General features: G+C 48.5%; 1 protein-coding gene across 5 annotated transcripts in view; it reads right to left on the bottom strand.

Moving 5' to 3' along the window:
- peak1 (pseudopodium-enriched atypical kinase 1) overlaps nucleotides 1-27,685 on the bottom strand; it is a 134,180-nt gene that overhangs the window by 43,265 nt on the left and 63,230 nt on the right. For all 5 annotated transcript variants that reach the window (XM_061221895.1, XM_061221893.1, XM_061221894.1 and 2 more), the window contains one exon: nucleotides 22,669-22,752. The gene's annotated coding sequence lies outside the window, so the exon portion shown is untranslated. The remainder of the gene's footprint in view (nucleotides 1-22,668; nucleotides 22,753-27,685) is intronic.

Genomic DNA, 27,685 nt, shown 5'->3' with positions numbered 1-27,685 from the left:
ACCCTCAGGTTTGAAACCCCTCCTGCTGGGCTAACAGGCTAACCCATGGCCCACAGCCAGGCAGGCGGGACGGGGGGGGCGGGGTGCAGCGTGGCGTTTGGAGCCCTGGGTCCAGCAGTGAGTGGGTGAGGTGAATGCGGATGGGACAGAGGGGGTGGGGGCGAGTGTTTGGGGTATGTCAGGAGCGGACCCTCCAGGGTGCTGAGAAATGGTTCCTCTTTGCCCCAGCCGCACAGCACGCCAGGCTGGCGGCCTTCAAAAGGGCACGTCTGGGAGACAAATGCCACCTGAACCAGACGCTAATTAGCATCTCTCCCCAGTCATCCAACTGTTATACTGATTCCCTCTCTCTGATTTCCCCTCTCTATGACTCTCTGATTCTCTCTCTGACTCTCAGATTCTCTCTCCCTCTCCCTCTCTTTCTGACTCTCCAATTCTCTCCCTATCTCTCACCCTCTCCATTTCTCACCCTCTCCATATCTCTACCTCTCCATCTCTCTCCATCTCCCTCTCTCACCCTCTTTCTCCCTCCTCTCTCTCTGACCCTGCGATTATCTCTCTTGGACTCTGATGTTCTCTCAGACTCTTTCACTCTGATCAAGTCTCTGACTCTGAGGAAAGACTAAAGACGAAGGTTTCACTATCCTAATAGGCGCAAATTAAGTTCTCTCAATTTCTTTTCTCCCCCCTCTCAGTTCAGCACAATTCAATTCAATCAAATTAATTGTGTTTAATTGACAGGACTCACATATAAATTACATACTGTCAAAGCAAATAAGAAAAAAACATTATTAGTCTGTCTCTGTCTGCCAGGAGAACACTGAGTGGGTACAGTGTACAAGTAAGCACACAAATAATTTATAATTGGCTAATGTCAGAAAAGACAGTTGAAGTAATTATATACAATTATATCACAGGAAATAATTCTAATGTGCAGAAAAGTTATACAAGCAACACAGTGCAACAAAGGACAGTGCTGTTGAGGGGAAAGGCTGGCTTTATATCTGCTCATATCACTGCATCTGCAGTGCATCTGTGAATGGTGTGCGTGCCCTGCGATGGATTTCTGACCTGTTCTGGGTGTACTGTTGCTTCACGCCCAATGCATGCTGGGATAGGCTCCAACCCCGCAACCCTGACCAGGAATCAGCAGGTTAGATAATGGATGGAAGGATTGACGGATACAGTACTTGTCATCCATTTTATTCGTAATAAAATCATGACTCGCCCACCATCGAAAGTCTTGGGAATTCCGCTGGGATCCCACAGTGTGGTGTCTGGTATGAATGGACACTTTCACGCGGAGCTGAGCTCAGGGCTTTTCCTTCTGACAGGCCGGAGAAATACGCACCCCTCCCGACGCTGCCCCCCCGCCCCGGCGCGTGTCCACGTGAGCGACGAGCCGGCCGCCGTTTACCCGCGCGAGGAGGAGCTGATTAGAGCCGCGCGGCGGTCTCCACCGGCCCATTCATCACCCGCGGAGGCACGGGGCCCTCAGAGCGCCGAGCGGATCGATACCGCCGGGGCCACGTGCCGCAGAGCCGCAACAAACAGCCTCCATTACCGGAGGGCCGGAGCACGCGCGCTGGGCGGAGGCAGCCGTCGGGTAATTAGGGAGCGTGGTCGGCTGGGACCGCCGTGAGCGGGGGGGTCTGGGTAAGGGCTCCGTTTTACCGGGTTGCCGCGGAGACCCCGTGATTTAGTGGAGGGAGGGCAGGTTGGTAGCCACCTGGGACCGTGCGGTCTGTGATTCTGCGGGCTGTAATGAGGACCTGAGAAGCTCTTCACAGTGACTGATAGGGCAACGCGACTTTCATTCTCTACTGCAGCTACTGGGAAGTATATCAGGTCAAAATGAGTCTCATTCCATATTAATATTTTATAAACCTCCATCACTATTCGTTTTAGATAAGCAGGAAGCACCATTACGGCTGTCTCTACTTCTGTAGTTTATTCAATACTTAAAAAATGCAATATTATTTATTTTGATGCCATTTCAGAAATAACAGTTGGAAGATATCCCAGACATGCATATTTAAACTCCAAATGTGAATATAATTGCATTACATGTAAAACAGACATGCATGCAAAATAAACCCGTTTTCACTGGATTGTTAGAGAATATAAAACATGGAGCTGTAAATGAGCAAAGCACAAACCAGCAGGGTGGGACTCTTTTCCACATCCAGTTCACTGGCTTCCCGATGCTGCCTTTCACTGACTTTTAGAGCAACTTTTAAAATAAGTTTAATGACTTTCAAAGCTTCCCACAGCCAAGACATCTTATCACATTTATACCAACCTGACGGGCTAGATCCCGATTTCTGTGCCATCCAAAAAGCTTCACTGAGTATTGAGGACACAGGCCAATACATCCTTTTCTGCACAGAACTCTATAATTACACGCCGTGCCTTGGCCTATTCTGACCACCTTTCCTTTTACAGCATATCCATTTTTTGACACCTTTTACAGCTTATAACTCCTTGCCATTTTATATTCTTCAGTGTGAATTTGCACTCTTCCCCTCTCATTTAATTCTCTATAAATTTAACCCCATATTAGATTGCACCGGAGAGCATCCTTTCAAAAGATGCTTTAACAAAATACATTGACCTGAATATTGAAAACACACTTACAAATGAATATGATAATTTCACCATTACATCTGTAACATATTAGGCCATGAAACGGCAGATGCACTTCGATAAAACTAGGAAATGTAGACACGGAATAGGCTAAAACAAACCAGGTGCAAAAACTACGACTATCAACAACACTACCATCAATTCAACAACAGCAGCAGAATCAACAGTAACAACCAACAACAGTACAAATACAAATGACAGCCCACCCATATAGAAACAGTAACAGTGACCTCACCAACAGCAGCAACAAACAAACACCAGCAGCCTTAATTGCAACAGTATCCCAGAAAAGTCGAGCTGGGTCTTCCTTAACAGTAAGGATATACAGCGAATAACAGACTTAGTAACAGGAATAATATATGTGATAAAACTCCATCAGTTTCCAATTAATGTGCATGTGCACTTTCTGTCTTGAATCCAAAGAAAACAACAACTACAGTACAACCAGGAAACATGGTGATTTTAACTGTTTGCTGATAAGGAAACCGATTTATAAAAGAAGCGGTTAAACAATGGGGAACACAAATTAAACGAATATGAAATTAGCTGTTCCACTCCAGCTACCATTTTCCCAGGCTGCACCGCCAGCTGCTAATGGGCACAGTGAAACGCAATATGGCTCAGGCAGTAAGAGCAGTCGGAGGGTTGCTGGTTAGATCCCCTGCCCGGGCTGTGTCGAAGTGTCCCTGAGCAAGACACCTAACCCCCAACTGCTCCTGACGAGCTGGTCGGCGCCTTGTATGGCAGCCAATCGCCATCGGTGTGTGAGTGTGTGTATGAATGGGTGAATGAGAAGCATCAATTGTACAGCGCTTTGGATAAAGGCGCAATATAAATGCCAACCATTTACCATTTTTACCAAGGACTTGGAAGTGCATCTCATCACTGGGCCGGGTTTAAATGGCGGTGTACTGCTTACAGACAGTGGGAAAAGCACAAGTCTGTCACTGCCCTGCAGCTCAGCCTACAGTGGAACACTGGCTCTGGGTGTCGAGTGTCTCTGGCACACTCACTAATAGCCCAGTGAGGAGATGGTTTGGACTAGAGGGGTCAGAGGTCATGCCAATGAAACACAGAGTTGGGAGTTGGGGCACTGGCCACACCTATCCGTTCCGGTCACCTGACCCCAGGTTTGCCTTGTGTGGACCGTCTGAGTTCAGGCGCAGTGGTCTGTGATGCTTTCACAGGAAATGGGTTCCAGCACTGCAGAGCAGGAGCTGCCCTTTAATCGCAAAGGCTCCCAAAAATAGCCACCCTCATTTAATGAACAAAGTGGTTAACTGTCGACACCTTAACCCAACACCCGCTACAGGATGAAATGCAGTGGCTATTTATCACACTACAAAATATGTATTCCAATTAACAGAGCCCACCCCCTGATTTTAGGAAACACTGCTTTAAGATACCCATCAAGCTAACAGGATATACATAGATATGAAATACTGGAATTACTTTTATCCGAACTTGTAGGATAAACTCCTGGGTGTTACACAAACACAGACTCAAACTCCATCAGTGTGTTATGGCTGTTCAGTAATGATGCCGGCTCCTAACTCTTCTCTACAGGTGCGTGGAGACTGAGGAGCTGAAGTGAGCTATGGAACCTGCCGGAAAGATCCATCATCAAAAGACTCCCCCCTCAGATTCTGCACCGCTCTATAAATAACCACACGCTAAGGAATATGTAATTAAATCAAACTCTTTTTGATGCATGCAGGGGCATATACTGTAGCTGATGCCATATGAAATGGTGAGATAGTGAGAAAAGGGTTCAGGGAAGAGCTTGTTTGTCAGTTTTTGTTTTCTCTTGGCGCAAGCCACTGAATGAAATGGGAGAACAATAATAAGGAAAACAAAAATAACCAAAAAAAGAGCCGGTTCTAAAACCATACGACGGCTTTTAAAGGTGCCATCTCCCAGGGTACCACTTTATTTCAGCTTGTACCGGCATGGAAGCTTTCTGAAAACCACAAAAAAAGCCAGGCAGGCTTTACAAATGGGGAACGCGCCTCGATGTCCAATTCCCTCTCGAACGCGCGGGATAAATGGAATCATGAGCTAAGATGGAGAGCCTTTAAAGACGGGGGGGACTGGTATGGAAATCTAGAATGCGCGAGCGGGGGAATTACTCTCTCGCTTCTGTCAAAACGAGCCACCCTCGCGCGCGGCTCCTGCGACTGGAGACCGCCAGGAGCCAAAATGGAGGTGACAGGACCGCATTTGTACTCCCTAATTCATATGCCGGGCGAGTAGCGCGGCCGCGGCGAGCCCGTTTCTCAGAGGCGCGCTAGCGTCGCGCCGGGCTAGCGTCGCGCCGGTTTAGCGTCGCGCCGGGCTAGCGTCGCGCCGGGCTAGCGTCGCGCCGGGCTAGCGTCGCGCCGGGCTAGCGTCGCGCCGGGCTAGCGTCGCGCCGGGCTAGCGTCGCGCCGGGCTAGCGCGCCTTTCCCAGCGGGAGAGCGTGTAAACCCAGGTCTGCCTCAGACACCAGCCCCTGACACGGCGAGCCCTCTTCGCGGAGAGCGGGGCGTTTGATTACGGCGGCTGGAGAGGGGCTCTCGGGCCGAGCGCTTATCTCAACCACGCGAGGAGAGGAGCCAGAGACCCGGCGGCCGTGAGCAACATACCCAGGAGCGCGGCGGAGCGCGGCGCAGATAACGCAGCGCCGAGACAAGCCCAAGCTCCAACCGCGATCACATCTTACACGGGGCAGAGCGGGAGATGCCAGAACAAGAGCGCAGAGAGGCAGGGGGAATTTTATTAGGACGCCGACTACTCTGGGGCTAAGCTCGAGGAAATCGGAAAAACAACAACATGCACCGCTGGAACATGCAATTATCTCATCGAATCACCTGCTCCCTTCTCTGCTAATCCCCTCTCGATGAATCACAGCCCCAGAGAGCGCTTTCAACAGTATGGAAATGCTTCAGCGGCCTTTGTTCAGTCCTCAAATTAAATATGTGCCAACCTTGTAAATCTGTCAGAGCTCTGCGGCTCTCCTAATCGAAGTCAGAAAAAGACTCAAAACAATAGAAGATCATACATATTTAAACAGCAATTAGTGAGGCTGGAGGTATATAAAAGCTTTAGCAGCTTAATTAACAGGTCCTGAGCACAAAACATTTCACCGCACATGAAGGTTGGTGTTCTGAGCGATTGCATAACCTTGGAAATGGTAGGAAGAAAACGGACAGGTAGAAGACAAAAATAGGACTTTTTTTTTAAAGAACTGAATGTTGACCAAGTTGCAGAGCGAGTGAAAGTGTGAGAGTGAGAGAGACTGTGAAACAGAGAGAGAACGGTGGCTAGCAGAGGCTGAATGAGATGTTACTTCCACATTCAAACAACATTTCAGCAGGAAATTCACTGCATGTCCTTCCCCTCAGAGAACTATGCGAGCAGGCAAACTGGAGTTTGTGACGGGCAGTCATGACAGACCTAGACCAGACCCCCGGCTGCTCATCTGCAGATCTCATCCCTGTCTGGGGACCCAGGGGTTCTTCTCACGCCGAAACACCGACGCACAGAACCGCCGCTAACAATGCAGAGGTGCGCCGGATGACTCAGAACTCCCGCGGAGCTGGAGCCAGGCCGGCTCATTATACCCCTTTCCCCATTAATCCGAACTGCTGACCTAAATTTATTTCTTCAATTTCCGCTGGATAACCAAGCCAACTGGAGATAGCGGGCGCCGCATTAACATACATTACGGATGGGCGGGGGCGCACAAAAATGTCATAAAGACATTACCTCACAGAAACTTGGACGGTGCCTCCCAGAGCACCTGCAGCTCAGGTCTGTTTTAAATCCCTTCCCTGCACTTAAAAACATATGGGATTCTGCATTTGGGAAGCGGCGTGCGCATTTATGGACGTTGCACGAATACGGTCTGATAGGTCTGCTGTGCAGACTACAGCTCGTGTGCCTGCCGGCAGCCTGTTACTGTAAACCAGGCCAGAGAGAAGATTTACGCACTCAGCACAACGCGATGCAGAAAGGGGGACATCTTCAGAGTGAGCGTATTTCATTTAAACACAGCTCAGGTATAAGAAGCCGGAGTACATTACACTAATGACATTTGGCTGGCGTTCTTGTCCAGAGCACCGTACAGTTGATTAGACTAAGCAGGAGACAATCCTCCCCCTGGAGAAATGCAGGGTTAAGGGCCTTGCTCAAGGGCTCGACGGCCGTGCGTATCTTATTGCGGCTACACCGGGAATCGAACCGGCGACCTTGCGTGTCCCAGTCACGCACCTTAACCCCTACACTACAGGCGGCCCTGCAGTAACCCCGTGCGTTTGGAGCGAGGCGAGGGGCGAGTGGTCGACTGCAGCGCGGCGTAACCGGATCGGGAAAGACCGGCGGCACTCTGCGATTCCATAAAGGGTCCGCTCCGCTGCCGCCAAATTGCTTTCAATTTACTCTGCGTCTATCATGGCGGATAAACACCGTAAACCAAATAGATTACACACATTTTTACTTTCGGCTGTCGAGACTCGCTAAACGGGCGCGGTGGCCCCTACTGCCGCGATTTTACGTACTTTCATTTCGGAGCCCGGGCGTCCATTTTGTGAACGTTCCCAGAGTCAGCCGAAGCGGAGTTTGCATTTCCCCCCCCTTTGCAGCTTCTTCCCATCAAGCCCTGATACACACTTCAGCCACAAACGCTTTCTCATTGTAATTCTGTGGGGCGAGGGGGAGAGAAACGTGGGATGATTGCTGACTCGGTGGTCTGATCTGTATGAGGGGGCGCTGGGGTAGGAGCGCCGACCGAGGCGTAGAAAGCGCCTCTCTCTCGCCGTTAGGGGACGGAGCCTTTTGGAGTTGTGTGGCTTAGAAGCTCAAATCATCCCCCGGGGGAACGAACGCGCCCATCAACAGAGCCGATTTAGCGCTGAATAATGGAGCCACCGCTACCTCAGAGGAGAGTGGGACGTGCCATGATTGCCATTTCAACTTTAATTAACTAAACTCATCTGGGGCATTACCCGTCAGGCGGTAGTGGTATGGTGTCATGAGGAAAGCAAGCTCTGCCCGGAATAGTAATGCCGTAAAGCTGTAGAGATACAGTCTACCCACGTTAAGTGAAGGTCATGGATGCGTATCACACAAGAACAAACACACAAGAGTGCAAACATCCACATTCAGCATTCACACGTGCACACAGCCACACACCCACTCAAATGAAGAAACATAATATGCTATCTGCTATCCCGAGAAGCACCAACCAAACTGAATTCAATATAGGACAAATTTTCCACATTTATTGAAACCAATTTAAAAACAGCAGAATTACAATGAACACTTAAAAATAATATTGCCAGGCCTCTAAACTACCAGCAGATAATTAACCAAATAATAAAAACAAGAGCTGCAGGCATAGGGAGTGGATAATAATAATAATAATAATAATATACTTGCAACATTTAATTTATACGGCTCTTATATAAATTCTGTATTCAACTCAAATCTGCAGCGCTAATTTAATTCGGGTTTTGGATCAACTACAATATTCATCTGCGGATTCTCAAACATTAGCCGTTCTCTTACTAAATTTTATTTTGCATTTCTTTAAATGACAGGCCTCCTCCCCTTACACATTTTTCCATTTCATTCATGGTAGTGATTCCACTAATTAACACGCCTTCAACTAGCGAGGAGAGAACTAATTAGTGAAATGAGCAGGTGTAGCGATTGGTCGGAATCAAAACCTGCATAGTCTCAGCCATCCACGGCACGATCGGGCACCACGATCTGAAAGCAGAGGCAGCTTTAGCGCTTAGCGGTTAGCAGTTTCAGCTAGCTTAAGCAATGTGCTGCAGTAAAGTCAAGCAGGGTAGCTGACGGGGGTGGGGGGCAGTGGGGGGAATTCGGAGGTGTGAAAAACCCCACCGTGCTTTATTTGCACACAGTGTACACATTAATAAACACCAGAGGAGCTGGCGCTATGCTAATGCCACTTCAGCCAATAAAAACATGCAAATTAGGTCTCAGTAAATATAAAATAAGTGGCACATTCGCTCAGTGCTGCCACAACCAACGACTCTAAAAAAGGCTCCTTTTTATTTTTCCAGAAGTGTGGCCCTGCAACAGAACGTATCCCTCTGACAGTGAAACCCCCGCCACGGCGCCCCGCCCCGCCTGCTCGCACTGGGCTTTGATATTCGCCTACGTGGCGCTTTCACAGATAAATGTGAAGATCCACTCTTAACAGGCCCTGAAGGCACGGTGCATATTTTAGAGGGAAAGTGGAAATCAGGTCCCTGGTGATGTTCCCGTCTCTTGCTATCACTCTCTCTTAACACACATGCAGACACACAGAAATGACACGCAGCAAAACAAACATAGGGGAAAAAAAAAAACCACAAACATACATGGAAACTATTGAAGTAGCTGATATAGCACGGTGGCACAGTCGAGTATAAAATGGACAAAGCCTGAACTATAAGCTACTGCACACACAGTACTCACACAGCTTCCCTGGATAACCATGTTGGCAATGAAAATGATATACATTTGCTTTCAATACGACACACCTGTGAACCACCTATAAATCCATATACTTCGCTCTCTGGCTGATGCGGCAGGCATGGTAATCCGATCGCCCTTGTAAAACTCACATTTAGCACTGCTCTCAAATTTTCTCACATGTAACCATCTACAGTCGGACCGTACCGCCCTGGTAACCACGGAGAGAACTGCCACAACACCGCTCTGTTAATCATCACATGTTTTATGTTCTCTGCAGTTCGCATGAAATAACGTACCGCCATTTTACATTCTCTCATTCCTACGAATGAGATCAGCCGCAATTAAATCACTCAAAGCAAAAAGAGAAAGTTATGCACGACCACCGATGTTTGTTTTATGTCCAGGTTTTATAATATGGAATCAGGGAGATTGATGTCAAAAGTGCACATCCAGACCCATTTTTTAATCACAGATTTATTGCTGTAAAAATAAAATGAAAAAAAAAAAAACGCTATTCATAATCCTCAGTGACGTGTTCTGGGGCACTGGATGATAAATTATTGACGATATCATAACATCTTAATTTAACATTAGAACTTCAATAGCCCGCGCTGATTAAAATCTTTATGGTGTGAGACCATTACTGCTGTGACTGTGTGAGAGCCCCCCCGCCCCGCTCCCATTTCCCAGTTAAGAGAGAAATGTAGCGCGCGCCGTCCTCTCAATCGCCTCCATTTCGGCTCCAGCCAGGAGGTTTACTGCTATCGGGTGAGGGATCTGGAGGCAGTATTATTTCTGCTGATCGGTTTTAAATGATTTCAGCCTATAATGCACTTAAAGCCAGGACAAATTGGGGCTAGTTTATAACAAAGATCGCAGGTCTTCCAGGGGCTCTAATGAACCGACCTGTGCTGCTAAAAAGAGGAGCAGGGCTCCCTGACACACCACTGTGCATATACCCCCCGCATATACCCCCCCGCATATACCACCCCGCATACACCACCCCACATATACCACCCTGCATATACCCCCCCACATATACCACCCCGCATATACCCCCCGCATATAACACCCCGCATATAACACCCCGCATATAACACCCCGCATATACCACCCCGCATATACCACCCCGCATATACCACCCCGCATATACCCCCCCACATATACCACCACGCATATACCCCCCGCATATAACACCCCGCATATAACACCCCGCATATACCCCCCCGCATATACCCCCCCGCATATACCACCCCGCATATACCACCCCGCATATACCACCCCGCATATAACACCCCGCATATAACACCCCGCATATACCCCCCCGCATATACCACCCCGCATATACCCCCCGCATATACCACCCCGCATATACCCCCCCGCATATACCCCCCCGCATATACCACCCCGCATATACCACCCCGCATATACCCCCTGCATATACCACCCCGCATATACCACCCCGCATATACCCCCCCACATATACCACCCTGCATATACCCCCCCCCATATAACACCCTGCATACACCACCCCACATATACCCCCCGCATATACCACCCCGCATATACCACCCCACATATACCTCCCACATATACCACCCCGCATATACCCCCCGCATATACCACCCCACATATACCACCCCGCATATACCCCCCGCATATACCCCCCGCATATACCACCCCGCATATACCCCCCGCATACACCACCCCACATATACCCCCCGCATATACCACCCCGCATACACCACCCCGCATATACCCCCCCACATATACCAGCCCGCATATACCACCCCGCATATACCCCCCCGCAAATACCCCCCCGCATATACCACCCCGCATATACCACCCCGCATATACCCCCCTGCATATAACACCCTGCATACACCACCCCACATACACCCCCCCACATATAACACCCCCCCGCATACACCACCCCACATATACCCCCCGCATATACCACCCCGCATATACCCCCCGCATATACCACCCCACATATACCTCCCACATATACCCCCCGCATATACCACCCCACATATACCCCCCGCATATACCCCCCGCATATACCACCCCGCATATACCCCCCGCATATACCACCCCACATATACCCCCCGCATATACCACCCTGCATATACCCCGCATATACCCCCCGCATATACCCCACGCATATACCACCCTGCATATACCACCCTGCATATACCCCACATATATCCCCCCGCATATACCGCACCCCTCAGCACAATTGGGGGACTGCTTCCAGGGTCCTCTGCATGTGAAATCTTGATGTCCTTTCTGGTCGGTACATATTCAAAGTTTGGTGGTGTAGATAATTGATGAGCTCCAGGACAGCCCATTAAAACGGATAGAGACATTAGAAAGGACAGAGCCGTTATAAAATGAGAGCTGATGGAAACGAGGCCGTCTGGCACACTCTGGGGTGGAGCGGAAAGGCATAACAAGCCATTTCAGTGACACAAAACGGGCCGGAAAATAAGATTGAGAGAGAATCCCGATACATGCCAAAACGGTTCCCGTCTCGCATATTAACATCTCCACGACGAAATCTCAGCGAGGTTGTTTCGACACACTTGGAGATGCACTTGTTTGATGGATGTTTGTTTGACGGACTGCGACATTATGTTTCTTTCAAGAATAATAAAATAAAAAAGAATTACCAAAGTGGTAAAGAGAGAAATGTAGCGCGCGCCGTCCTCTCAATCGCCTCCATTTCGGCTCCAGCCAGGAGGTTTACTGCTATCGGGTGAGGGATCTGGAGGCAGTATTATTTCTGCTGATCGGTTTTAAATGATTTCAGCCTATAATGCACTTAAAGCCAGGACAAATTGGGGCTAGTTTATAACAAAGATCGCAGGTCTTCCAGGGGCTCTAATGAACCGACCTGTGCTGCTAAAAAGAGGAGCAGGGCTCCCTGACACACCACTGTGCATATACCCCCCGCATATACCCCCCCGCATATACCACCCCGCATACACCACCCCACATATACCACCCTGCATATACCCCCCCACATATACCACCCCGCATATACCCCCCGCATATAACACCCCGCATATAACACCCCGCATATAACACCCCGCATATACCACCCCGCATATACCACCCCGCATATACCACCCCGCATATACCCCCCCACATATACCACCACGCATATACCCCCCGCATATAACACCCCGCATATAACACCCCGCATATACCCCCCCGCATATACCCCCCCGCATATACCACCCCGCATATACCACCCCGCATATACCACCCCGCATATAACACCCCGCATATAACACCCCGCATATAACACCCCGCATATAACACCCCGCATATACCCCCCCGCATATACCACCCCGCATATACCCCCCGCATATACCACCCCGCATATACCCCCCCGCATATACCACCCCACATATACCCCCCGCATATACCACCCCGCATATACCCCCCGCATATACCACCCCACATATACCCCCCGCATATACCACCCTGCATATACCCCGCATATACCCCCCGCATATACCCCACGCATATACCACCCTGCATATACCACCCTGCATATACCCCACATATATCCCCCCGCATATACCGCACCCCTCAGCACAATTGGGGGACTGCTTCCAGGGTCCTCTGCATGTGAAATCTTGATGTCCTTTCTGGTCGGTACATATTCAAAGTTTGGTGGTGTAGATAATTGATGAGCTCCAGGACAGCCCATTAAAACGGATAGAGACATTAGAAAGGACAGAGCCGTTATAAAATGAGAGCTGATGGAAACGAGGCCGTCTGGCACACTCTGGGGTGGAGCGGAAAGGCATAACAAGCCATTTCAGTGACACAAAACGGGCCGGAAAATAAGATTGAGAGAGAATCCCGATACATGCCAAAACGGTTCCCGTCTCGCATATTAACATCTCCACGACGAAATCTCAGCGAGGTTGTTTCGACACACTTGGAGATGCACTTGTTTGATGGATGTTTGTTTGACGGACTGCGACATTATGTTTCTTTCAAGAATAATAAAATAAAAAAGAATTACCAAAGTGGTAAAGTCTGGTTGTCCATTATGTCTTCCTGGAAGGGGGGGGGGGGGGGGGGGGGTTTTGCATTGTCAGTGAATGTCAATCTTTTAAAGGGTGGAATCAATCTTCTAAGAGCTTATGCTCCCCATTCACAATAGTTCTGCTACTGGAGAGCAGGTAGGAGGCAGCTAAGCCGTGTAAAAAATGGCCAAACCTTCCCACACATAACCTCTCCCCGCCTGTGCCAGGCATTAATGTATATTGATGTCCCGATACAGAGAGCAGGAGAGCGGGCAGCCCATGATATACTGTAGAACAAAGTCAACTGGCCCTCGAGGAGCTGATAATGAATGTACGGTTGCAGGCTAAGCCAGGAGACCGCACTACAGTCTGCCCACTGAGAACCTCGGTCCGGATCCAACCAGACTCCACTCTCAGACTCAGAGGGGGCAGTGAAGTGGGGCAGTAGCCCGGTCCTGCAGTGCACTTCTGCACCAGAAGGTCGGGTGCTGACCCCATGACCGACAGTCCCACGGGGTGGTGGGGCGGTGTGTAACCTCAGGAAAGGAGAAGTTTGAGTACACAGGGCGGTCCCCGCCTCAAGACTGCCCCCTCTGGTCTGTGTAGAGCAGTGCACACGTCAGTGCTCACCATCACCAGCCTGTAAGTGTAGGGCCTGGACATCCGCAGGCAGGTTCAGACAAACACAAACACAAAAACACACTCCAGCAGTTCACCCGCACGCCTCTCAGAGGTGCTGCCTCCATTCACATGCATCCGACACGCGCACACACGGGCGCCCACACAAACACGTGCGCACACACGCACACACACACACACACACAGGCACACACTCTCTTTCCCCTCTGGCCATCACTAATCAATGCTCCCTAAAACAGGTTTAATTGGTCTGCTCTGGCTCTACCCCCACACCCCCCCGCCTCTCTGAAAGACACAGAACAGCCCCGCATTCCTGGAAGTCTGAGACATTTTGTCTTGTGGGCAGATATTTCGGTTGTGGCTGCTAGAATCATCTTTAGCTGGAGAAATAACATTCCAGCACAGCGCTGGGCCCGAGAGCTCTGCATGTGTGGAGGAGCCGGGGGGAGACGGCACTGACGCAAAAACACACAACTGATGACAGAAAGCAGAGATGAGCACACTCTCTCACACACTCTCTCTCTCACACTCTCTCTCTCACACTCTCTCTCTCACACTCTCTCTCTCACACTCTCTCTCTCACACTCTCTCTCTCACACTCTCTCTCACACTCTCTCTCACACTCTCTCTCTCACACTCTCTCTCACACTCTCTCTCACACTCTCTCTCTCACACACTCTCTCTCACACTCTCTCTCACACTCTCTCTCTCACACTCTCTCTCACACACTCTCTCTCACACACTCTCTCTCTCACACACACTCTCTCTCTCACACACACTCTCTCTCTCTCACACACACACACTCTCTCTCTCTCTCACACACTCTCTCACACACACACACACACTGTATACACACACACATACATACTGTATATACACACACATACACACATATACATACATACTGTACAAACACACACACATACATACTGTATACACACACACACACACGCACACAAATGCATGTACACACCCACGCACACAAAACCAAAAGACATGTATGTTGTAGTTACTGAGACGGTTTCATTGTGAAATTCCCAAACAAACAAACCACTTACGGTTAACGGTACATTTTAAATACTTTTCAGGGCCGTCCCCAGAACCGTACACTGCAGAACAAGGTGTACAGGAAGACTTCATGATAATTACAGGCTCACTAATTGCCCCTGTCACAAAACAAGCACAAGCACTCCTCACTCCTCCCCATTTCTCCAGGACGGTTACTACAGCCATTTCTCCACCAGGCCCTCTGCAGACGTAGCCTGCCTCACGTTTACTCACCCCTTCAGACACCCTGCTCAACCCCAGCCTGCAGAAACAGCGCGGTATTCCTGTGTTTGCACAGAGAAACTGCATCCTTCCCGGAGCAGATGTTTGCTCCGTCGCCCCAGCTCATGTCCAGACATGTTGGACAGGAAGTGACCAGCGCGGGGGGCGGGACTCAGGTAGCGCACGCACTTCACCCCTCAGCCTGTAATTTGGACGATTCCTCAACGCAGAATCACCCCCCGGCCCTCGCCCCGTACCTCTCCCGCTCTAAACCCTGCCGAAAGCAACTACACAAAGGGCCTTGTGACACCACCTCAAGGGCTTCCCCCCCCTCCCCCCCACCTCGCTGACTCCGTGCCAGGGCCAGGAGATTAGGATGAAAGAACAGATGTTTTCCACAACCTGGAATTCCTCAGACCGCAGTCCCGCGTGGGATTAGCGGGAGAATGGCGCGTGTCGTCTGAAATAGCGCGAGGGTCTCTCGCCTCTCGGCGCCTTTGTCTCGCCTCCCCCGGGACAGACAAACGCACGCGGCTCAGGATGACACCGCACGCCGAGGTGAGGCGTCACTGCCCTGCCCAGGGTTAGCCAGGCCGGAGGTATCGCCCAGACACAGCGAATCAGCCGGGTCTTAAAGGACAGGGCTCCAGGAAGTGTGGAAATCTCATCCGTCATTTCCCCGCTCAGCATTCAGAAACAAAATAAACTCATAAAAACTTTATATTAAAATTTCAGCAAACTGGTTGCCTGTATGGTCTACACCAAGTGCTTGGTCTCTAGTGTAGGGCGGCTAGTAGTGTGGCTGTTGCCTGTGGACTGTATTCAGTGTTTTGGCACACTGCTAGCAAGGTGCAAATACCCAGCCAGCCTCAGGGCCTGTTAAAGTTGACACTGATACTGACACACTGAAGTTATTTCTCAAGATGCTCTCACGACGGCATGGATTCCATCAGTGCTGTCCTTGATTTGGACTCAAGTGCACAATAAACTCAAGTGCATTGTCCCAAGTACAGCATTCCACATCAAAACAAGATGTGTTTATGCAGGAAAAAATAAACCCAATTTATTTTGTTTGTGTGAAGTCGAAGCAGAGGACAAATATTGAATGAGTCCCGGCCAACTAGCCCAGTTCTAATAACATTGGCATAATTTCAAAAATCAGATCAACAAATTCTCAGTATACTGTAGCACACCTCCACGGGTCTGTTTGTACAGCTATCACAATGGAGAAGGCCAGGCTAATTACAGAATGTGTTATCAGAGGTAATGTCTCAATCCCTCATGGCACTTAACACGGTACGATTCTGAGACCAGGCGGAACAAAAGAGAGTTCGTGCCGGTTCCACCGGCAGCGTGACGGATCGTTCCGGGGGGCGCAGTTGATCAGCGCCGGAGGAGCGCGGAGTAACGAGGCCGCGCCGTCTCGGTCGTCACGGGAACCCGCGGGTTTGCGAAAGGCCAGGCGCTGTCGGCCAATCACAGGGCTCCCCCGGGGCGATCCGTCCTGAGCCGGGGTGCGGAGCGGGCCGTAGACCCGGCCCCCTAATGAGGCCTGGTGGCTGGGACGCGCTGCAGCAGAGCTGCCCAACAGCAGCTAGCAGGGAGACTCACCTTCTCACACTAAATCATGCACACACACTCACTCACTCACTCACATGCACACTGTACACAAACTCACACACACACACACTGTGCACAAACTCACACACACACACACACACACATGCACACACACACACACACACACACACACACACACACGCACACACGCACACTGTGCACAAACTCACACACACACGCACACTGTGCACACACACACACACACACACTGTGCACATACACAAATATACACCGAGTGATCACTTCATTTGATAGTGTTTGATTTGGTACACCAGCTAGTTTATGCAAGTATTTAAATCAGCCAATCATGTGGCAGGAACCAAATGCATAAAAGCATGCAGACATGGTCAAGAGGTTCTTTTTTAGACTAAATTTTAGAATGGGGAAGAAATGTGATCGAAGTGACTTTGACCATGGAATGATTGTTGGTGCCAGACAGGGTGATGTCCTGGGATTTTCACACACAACAGTCTCTAGTGTTTGCAGAGAATGGTGTGAAAAACAAAAAAGCATCCAGTGAGCAGCAGTTCTGTGGGCACAAATGTGTTGTGAATGAGAGAGTGTTGTGAATCAGAGGAGTGCTGACAGGAAGGTGACAGTATTGCAAATAATCACACATTATAACAGTGGTATGCAGAAAAGCATCTCTGAACAGACAATATGTCAAACCTCTAAGTGGATAGTCCATAGCAGAAGAAGACAAATAAGTCTAAAAAATAAGTCTAATAAATACCTAATAAAGTGCTCACTGAGGGTACATACTGTATGAATATAAACATGCACCCCTACACATTGAAACATACAGTACACACAGACATACAACAGTGATTATAACAGACACGTGCACACAGAAACGTGCACATACACACACCCCCGCACGCAGAAGTGTATCTGATTGCCCTTGAGCATGGTAAAATGAAAGTTTGTGTTTTCAGCTTGATTTCATATCCATGATATTCAACACCAGCTGAGAAACGAAGCTGAGCTCCAGCCATCCAGGCAGTTCCTGTCGAAAATAAACTGGAGATATTCCCCTCCATACTTCACCCGTAAACAGAAATAAACATGCCCTTATTCTACACATACAGTACGTTCACATTAAGACGCATACAAACACACAAACGCAGAAAAACACACGCATGCACGCACGTGTGCTTCCAAAACACACTACACTTACACCACATTCAGCCTTGCCACGTACAATAACGTACAGTACCGAAAAAAGAACATACCATTACTTCCACGTCTTCATGAAAGCAATTCACCGTTTCGCCAGTGCTAAATGGCGGCCGTGTATTCCACACCACGCCAGAATGCGAGCGGAGAAAATGAAAAATAAAGAAAGGTAAAGAATAATTATCCCAGCTGAAGCGGGGTAGGGCTGAGATGTGTGATTGCCATCGGAGGCACGGCTAAGAGCACTCCTGCTCTGAATGCTAATGTGGCCCTCGGGCCCCACACAGGCGCAAGAGGAGCTGGAACTGAACCAGGCCCGGCCTGGGGAGCGTCCTGGGGCAGGTGAGGGGGTGTAGAGGGGGAGGATCCTCCTGGTGCTACGAGGGGGGGGGAGAACATCTGGTGCAAAGATAGACCAACTTCTTGAAACACCCCAAAGCCAGCAGGACCGCTGCAGCACAAGTAGCACAATTCCTTTCTCCGAGGAGGCCATCAAAATACTTTCACCTTCACAGCCCTCAACGAGACGATTGGCTGAAATCAGCCAGTCGCTCATGACAACCCGTGACAGGTCTGGCTCTCGGCTAGTTCAAGGTGAAGCCACAACACTAACGTTACAACGGTGCTGTAAAGTGCACTGAGAAGCCAAACGCAGCTTCAAAGAGGTTTGAAATGTCCTCTCTCTCCACAAGTCTCTCCTCTCTCGGAATAGAGGCTTCTGTGAGATTGCCATCTCCGGCTTTTCAGTCAAGTAAATTATACAGTTTACTGAAGACACAGCTGCCCACATATCTGCTTTGAAGACTGGGGAAAAGAGAAGATCCAACTTGTCCGATTAATTTTGCAATCATGGAGATATACATGTAGTCCCAGCATCCATATTTAGCATTTTCAATAATGATAAGATGCAGACTTCTTTTTGAAATTTGAAGGGGGGGGGGGATTAAATAAAATGTATTAATGCATATTCATTACACAGATTGGGACTGATTTTAGCCGATCACTGCTTAAAAAAAAAAGCAATGACAGGAGAGTGTACCTTGTGAACCCAAAAATGAGCGGAGTTATCACGCATCAGTGACTCAGTTACAGGCTTTTTCAGAGTCAATAAAAATATGAGACCAAGATCAATTGGAGATATTAAAGATCACATCACTGTAATCCAGTCTCCTTCTCCCACTGCTGGCGTGCTTGCCTTCTAACCGAGGGGCCCATCCAGCAGTCTTTCATCCTCTCATCCTCTCACTCTATCAGGGATCTCTTTTTATGGTTTCCCAGTGATGGAGGCATGGAGTGCAATTGCTTTCTTTCAGGCAAAGACCTTTTCCCCCAAAATGCTCACGTTTTTTTATCAATATGGTCACAATAAACAAGAACAACCGAGATCCTGGGAGATTGAAAAGCCTGTGACTTTAGTGGAGCCATTAGTGAGATTAATGAGGCTAGTATAATGGTGAAGGAACTGGGCTTGTAACCTAAAGATTGCAGGCTCAATTCCCAGGAAGGACAATGCCATTGTACCCTTGAGCGAGGAACTTGAGCAGAATGGCTTCAGTATATGTCCAGCTATACACGTGGACACTGTGGGGAAAAATGGAGGGAAAAAAAAGCAGTGCGAGTCATTCTGGAGAAGTGCTTCTGTTAAGAGCCTGTAATGTAAATGCAATGTGATATTATCCTACAAGCACTCTGCTTGAGTGGGTTCCATAATTAGTGTGTGTGTATGATGTGCATTTGTGTGTGTGTGTGTGTGTATGTGTGTGTATCCAATGAAAATCCCTATTTTCTCTCACTCCGAGTCTCCAAACACAGGCTCACACCTCTGGGCTGAATGACAGTCAGAGTGAGGTTTCTAATAACCACTGTGTACAGGGCACACTGAGCACCAGTGAGGTCCCTAATAACCCCTGTGTACAGGGCACACTGAGTACCAGTCAAGTTCCTAATAACTGGAGTGTACAGCACTGCTGAAGATTCTCCCGTTTTCTGTCCAAATCATTATCCACTCCACTGAATCATTTATTAGGCTAAATGAGGGCAGGGGGCTGAAAATGTGAATGCGTGGGATTGTGCTTTGAAGGGAACAGGGTCGTCAAGCCCTTGTAAAGACTGTGTGTGTGTGTGTGTGTGTGTGTGTGTGCGTGTAGAAAAGCTTGTGTCTGAATGAATGAGACAGCAACTGCACAGTGACTCATCGCGTTGGGGGTGCTACCGCATCCATCTGTGGGTCCCTGGGCACTGTCCATGATACCCCCCCAAGCCCCCACCCCCCTCTCCAGCTCTGACTCAACCCACACCGCCACACTCCAGCGGCCTCCACAAACACAGGGACCGTGTTAAGCCAAGCAAAAAATCCAATCTGGCATTAATCCAACCAAAAAAGGCAATAACGACAGCACAGACCAGACTGCTGAATAATTCACGCGTTTGATAGACCTCCGCGCAGGTGCGTGTGTTGCGGTAAGGCCCTGTAGCAGCCGTGTAATCTGATACGGGAATGTCAACGATAGCCACCCGCGTGTAAAAGGCAGCTAACGAAGCGCGGTTGGGGTAAACATACGGGGCGGGGTGGGGTAGGGTGGGGGGGTGTGGCCTGAGCAGCCCCAGAAACGTCTGGCGCACGGCGAAGCCCGCCGGACCGAGAGCTCTCACATCCCGCCAACGCCGAAGAGCTGGTTCTCTCCGCGCTGCCAGACCAAGCCCGGCGCCTTCGCGCGCGCCCGCGTCCCCGGCCGTGACATCTCCCAGACATCTCATTCTCGCCTTCAGAGAGAGAGCCGCCCCGGACATCCACACCTGCGATTAAGCCGCCTTTTAAAAACTTCTCCCCGTTTCACTCCTTTTTAAAAATTTCATTTCCAGGGTAACTTTACGAATTCTTTATTTCAGCCCTGAGGCGTGGCATAAATGAACCCGCAAATGGCCTCTTCGCTCCTCTCATGAGCGCTCGGCAGGTGCTAAGGACTACAGACCGACCCCACAGCCTGTGTGGGCGAGCTGGGCTGTCGCTGCCGCTAATGCTAATGCCAGCACTGCTGCTAGCGAACCGCCGCGGACAACACCTGCTCCCTCCCACAGCCAAACGTGCGCGGGACTGGAGCCCGCTCTGAACTGGAAAGCAGGCCAGGATAATCGGAAGCAGGGCGGACATTTTAAGACCCGGTTTAAACCCGGTGGGAAGATGATAGCGCTGGATAATACAACGATCGGATAACACTGCTTTTTTCTGCTATTTCAATTCTTCCAGCATTACCAACGGTGTTATGAACCTCTCAATCCGGGCACATGCTCTGTGGTGTTAGTCTGCCATTATGTTTAAGTACATGCTTTCTTTTTTAGCCAATCAAAACTTACAGAAATGTCAGAACGGCCCAATGGGTGCTGACCTCTCACGGTTCTGAGTGGCTGAAAGAGACAGTGCCCATTCATCAAGGCTTAATTAATATTCAAATTCAAACATTTGCACATAACCTTTAGTTGTCCAGGACTTTCCATTAGCATCTCTTTGACAATGCAGCAGGATATTATGAGATAACGTACACTGTAACATAATGGGTGTATCTTTTGTTCATATGAATACAAATGAACTCTGGGTTGGGTATCATTCACGTATGTACAGGCCATGTTTAGAGCAATACAGATTGAAGTATAACATCAAGATGCCTTGCACACAAAGCTAAGTTTCGCCGAAGTATTTCTGTGACCAAACAAAACATCCACAAAGGCCATGGGGTGTGTTAGACTGACCCTTGCGAACATGGATGCCAACAGATGTGATAAAACACTCAAAAAGGACTGTGTTCACAGATATTGACACGGATCTGGACTGTACAGATCTACAGTGAGCTCCATAATGTTTGGGACAAATGAATGTCTTTTTTTTCTTGATTTGGATCTGTACTCCACTATCGGATTACACCCACAGACATCACCAGGTGCAGAGCATCTTCTCTGGTGATACCCTGCCATTATGGTGCCCTGAAATGTGGGAGGGGTCTATGTATAAAAAATATAAAAATAACTCATTTCTATATGGTGAAGCCAAAATGTATAAACACACTGATAAAATCTCCACGTGTGGAATTTGGGCCAAGATAGTTAGAGAGGTGGATCAACAGGTCAATAATTGACCTGTCAATAATTTACACTTCACGCATTCCAAATACTACCGCAAAAGATGCACTCGAGTGCCTGAACCATCCTCCACGAGTGACCTCGCTCCTTCAAGGAGCGTCTAACAGATTGGAACGCCCTTAAAGTTGGCGGACCTCGATCGATTTCCAGGTCAGATGAAGACAAAGACAGATAACATAAGAGACTGGAATGAGCTCAGGGTGTGTTCCTGCCTCATGCCCACTGCATGCTGGGATATGCTCAACCCCCCCCCCCACCGCGACCCTGACCAGGACTGAGAGGATTAGATAATGGATGGAGGGTTGGGCTTTGCAACGATGAGACGAGACAATGAATAAGACTGGGCATTCAAAGTTTGAAACGTAAAACAGGATTCAACGTTTTTAAACGTCAGGCACTTCGCGTTTCGACCAGCCTGCCTCTCCAGTCATCTCCTCTCCGTCCGCTACGTCTGCTACGTCTGCTACGTCTGCTACGTCTGCTAGACATTTCACCTGTCGCCTTTAGAAGTGAGGATTTGTCCCCGTCCATACGTTATTTAGTCGTTTAACTTTACAGACACGCAGAATTTGATTGAAGCGTCAACGAGCGGGGGCCGCGTCAGCGGGCAGGCTGCCCATCACAGCGTAAACAACAGGATTACTGTGGAAATGAGCGGAGGCAGACTCACAGCGGAGACATCAGAGGACCGCCATGGAGCCTCACGTGCAGTGCGCTGTCACTCCTCCCCCGGCAGGTGAAGGCGTTCTCTGATCTGCAGAGAGAGAGAGAGAGAGAGATGAATTATTCTTATTATAATTATTAATATAGTCATGACGCATTGTTTATTCATGTGTCACATAGTGCAGTGTGGTGAAAACACACCGCGGATCTGTAGATGTCGTCTTGTACATGACTGCTTTTGCAACACTGTGGACTACTAATGGGAGCACAAAACTCATATGTGAGAGAAAAGGAGGAAGAGAGAGGGGACGAAAGAGAGAAGGAGGAGGAGAGGGGGAGAGAGGAGGAGTGGGGAGAGGGAGAGAGAGAGAGACAGAGAGAGTGGAGAGTGGGAGAGAGATATAGAAATAGTCAAATTCATCCAGCGTTCCTTGCTCTGCAGGATATTCACAAACTGCCCATTTTCATTTGAGGGGAAAGGAGGTGTGCAAAAAGTGCACACACACACAGGCACAGGTACAGGCACAGGCACTGGCACAGGTACACGCACACACACACGCACGCGCACGCGCACGCGCACGCGCACGCACACGCACACGCACACGCACACGCACGCGCACGCACACGCACACGCACACACACACACGCACACACACACGCACACACACACGCACACACACACGCACACACGCACACACACATGCACACACGCACACACACACACACACGGCAGCACACATTTACAGCTTCTTCTGACTAATCATTTTTATAGCTTTTCACTGTCAGCACATATTCTTATTTGAAGAAACTTTGGCTTTTTTATTACTTTGTCAATTTTGACTGGCTAATTTTATTTGTCTACTGTATTTTAATGCGGTCATTCATTCAGTGTTAATAAAATAAGGTTCATAATATTTTATGGGTTTATAATGTCCCGAGATGTTTCTCTGCACAGCCGAGTAAAGCCACGTTAATAGAATGTTGAGAGATATCCAGACACAACTGGCAGATAGAACGGGAGAAAAGAGGGAAAAAGAGGAGAGAGAAGGGGGGGGTGCGAGACAGAGAAAGACAAGCGCCAAAGAGAGAAAAAGTGAGACCGAGAGACAGACACATAGACTGAGTCAGACCATGAGTGGATCCACAGGTTGATCTCAAAAAATGTGAATATCGTAGAAAAAAATACAAATAAAAAAAAAATCCCAAATTTAATTCAAAAAGTGAAACTTATATACATCATATATTCTAGATTCATTAAAGTGAAATAATTCAAGCCTGTTTTTTGTTTTAATCTTGATGATTAAAAAATACTTCTGCAAAAGGATGCGCTCCTGTTTCCTTGCTGAAGAACAGTTTTGCTCCAAACCTCTGGCTGCTCGCTCTCAGAAGGAACATTTAACAGGTTGGAATTTCATTAAAGATTTTAAAGATTTACGGATCAGGCGAAGAGCAAAGAGACAGGAGGTGAAAATTAAGAGACTGGAAAGAGCCCCAGTAGCACTTCATTGATCGATTAATGCCACTGATTGGGAAGATATTACAGTGACCTGGTGTCCCAGGGTTAAATCAGTCCCCGGTTAGAGAGGAAGAAAGAAACCCAGCTGTTCTTCTGGCCTCAACGACCAGATACGAGCATCTATGCTCCAATGATTTATCCATAGACAAAAATATGCCCAACCCAATCTGACTCTAGGAGTCAAACATTTAGGCCATTTGTAAAGCTATTTATTTTCACATCAAAAAAATGAAACTAATAAAACCAAAAAACAAGAGATGCTCCCCAGCTGAGCCAAATCTCTCAGCTGAAATCAATCTCTGTTAGCCCATTAGTGAAATACTTTATAACAGTCCGTGTATTACAAGTTCAATCCCCCTTTAAATTCCACAGTGTGTTTAGCTCTTCCTTTCCCACAGAAGACAAAAACTCAATTGCAGTCAGCGGATGTGTTGGGCTGAGAACAGCTCCAAAGGGCAAAGCACACATCTTTTTCAATTTCCAGCTTCCCTGTTTTTCCGGCTGTAGCCCGGAGGCATTCCCGCGCAAGGCGCTCCGCTCTGCCTGCTAATAACGGACACTGGAGAAGGCCGACGCGTAATCCACGCCCGTGGGAAAACGCCTTCCCCGAGAATAAATGAGCAATTAACGGCTTTTTGAAACTGGAATGGCAAATGAGCTGGGGCTGCACTGTCTGCCGGGCTGTGGCAGGGCAAAGCCTCCAGTACTGCACCGGCCCTCTCAAACATACCTATATGAATACTAGTTACCTATTATTTTTATTGGTTTTCTTGGTTAACCCTTGTGTAGTCTTAACATTCTGTCTACTACCCTTGTCCTAAGGGTCAAGAATGACCCGCCTTCACTAAACCCCTAAAATAAAGCAGCTTCATTGAATTTCTGTTTTTCAAATCTATTTTGCATGAAGAAACAACCTGTCACTCATCACAAACTTTGTCATCAATTTTCAAGTCGAAAAAAGATAATTTAGGGGGTTTTCTCTGCTGTTAAACATAGTGGCGGGTCATTTTTTACCCTTTAGACAACACAAGGGTTAACTAAGTGAGTTTTATCTGTGCCCATTGTTGACTGTTTTAGTTCCTTGGTGAAGCAGCAGTGTGGAGGTTTCCTGCAGATGAAGTCCTTCACCACTGCAGACCCTGTGATTATATTTCCCACAACACCACCAGGTTTGTAGAGCACATCGACCCCTTTTCCGCCTCATGACCACAAGTGTAAGTGTATAGACACACACACAGACACAGATACAGACACACACACACAGACACACACACACACAAATACACACAGACACACACATCACACCCCCCCCCCCCCCCCCCACACAGACACACATACACACACACACACACACACACACACACACACACACACAGGGTAAAGAGCTCAGATAGCATTATGAGGGGGTGATTTCTGGGAGCGCTCCCAGCAGGTGACTGCCTCCTCCAGTGAAACACAATATTTACTGTGGAATTCGCCCATGGCCGTCTGGCTTCCATCCAATCAGCACGCTGCCATGTAAATCTACGGTGAGAGTTGGCCCTTCGATGTATAAATACACATATTATATACTATACAAAATATGTACAGTATGTAAGTTTAGAGAGAGACCTAAATCTTAACAGCCATCCTCACCTCTGGGTGACTTTGACTTTCTTTCAGTCTCAGCTGTGTGCTTGTGGTTGGGAATAAACTGAAAAATGTTTTCAACATTCCCATGCTTTCAGCAAAAGCATAAAAGAAAAGAAAGGAAAACCACCCCCTCCCCCCTTCAGCAAATACAAAAAAAAAAACTAAAAAAAAACCTTTTCAATACCTAAAATTGCCAACATGGAGGACGGAGAGCGGGGGTTTATTGACATTTGTGCTTTCTCTGTGCTCAGAAACCAAGTTACGCAAGCTGAATGTGTTATTGTGGCTTTGAAGTGGCTGTAATTTAAAATTGAGAGCTCTCTCAGGCTCTTATTGCACAGGGCCTTGCCGTGCAAACCGAAGATACCCACACATCAAACCTCCATGCTCAACGCTGCCATCACTGGAATTCACAAACACACAGCCGCTCCAGGTCAAAACAAAGACCAGTTCTAGTGCTCTCCTCTACAACAGCCAATCCCTGCACTGAATGTAAAACCCTCTCAACACCTCCTTACAAACATGTCTGCTTTACTTTCATGCACATTTACCAGTAATTGGTATTAATTAATTGGGGCCGGACTACTTGAAGTGATACCTTGCGCAGACTGCACGCATGCCACCCGGACGGCAAGTTGGCCAAGAATCCAACAATCCTTCCAATGCGATACACAGCTAAATACTATGATTATTCAACAAAAACCTTTCAGGGAAATACTCCATGTCCTTCCACATCCAGAGTCAATGAGGGGCATCCATGAGGGGAGGCGGCAACCTCGTGGATAAGGTGCATGACTGGGGCAGCCTGTAGCCTCATGGATAAGGTGCCTGACTGGGACAGCCTGTAGCCTCGTGGATAAGGTGCATGACTGGGGCAGCCTGTAGCCTCATGGATAAGGTGCCTGACTGGGACAGCCTGTAGCCTCGTGGATAAGGTGCCTGACTGGGACAGCCTGTAGCCTCGTGGATAAGGTGCATGACTGGGACAGCCTGTAGCCTTGTGGATAAGGTGCATGACTGGGGCAGCCTGTAGCCTTGTGGATAAGGTGCATGACTGGGACAGCCTGTAGCCTCGTGGATAAGGTGCATGACTGGGGCAGCCTGTAGCCTTGTGGATAAGGTGCATGACTGGGACCCCAACGGTTGGTGGTTCAAGCGCCAGCGTAGCCACAAGAAGGTCTGCACAGTCGTTGGGCCCTTGACCTAGGCCCTTAACCCTGCATTGCTCCAGGGGGGATTGTCCCCTGCTTAGTCTAATCAACTGTAAGTGGCTAAATAACAAATTATTATAGTAATTATTATGATTTTCATTATTATTATTATTATTATACTTTATATTTTGTTTATCTGCAGCATTACAGGTAAAACACACTACAAAAACATACATTTCTAACGTCAAAACAGAAGATTCAAAGTGAGCAGTGTATCACCGTCTCAACTCAAAACCGAGCACTGAACACAAGGTTGCAAGCCTGCAATCTGGAAACGCTACGGCAAGAAGAACTGTCACCATGTACTGCAACACACTGCAGTCGCAGAGGGATCGGACTCCGCTGCCACACCCAAGCAGATGGGAGTCTGACTTGGCTCCCGCGAGCCGTCTGTCACCGTGGTTCCTGCGATGCCACGGGAACGCGCACGCGTCCGGCTCCTTCCCAGCCGTTACCATAACGACCAAGGTCTGGTGTGGATACAATCATGCAATGCACTGCCTGTAATATCTGTGTGTATCTGTGTGTTTATCAGTGCGCTTGCGCACGTGTGTGTGTGGCGACTTGCAATAAACTGCTTAATGTTAAAAGAAACCTGATCATAAATCTTGCAATATTCAGTGCGTTTATCAGTGTGTGTATCAGTGTGTGTATCAGTGTGTGTA

Source organism: Conger conger, chromosome 15, assembly GCF_963514075.1.
Source record: "Conger conger chromosome 15, fConCon1.1, whole genome shotgun sequence".
NCBI lineage: Eukaryota > Metazoa > Chordata > Actinopteri > Anguilliformes > Congridae > Conger > Conger conger.
Note: the sequence above shows the minus strand (reverse complement) of the source record. Positions and strands in the feature narration are given on the sequence as shown.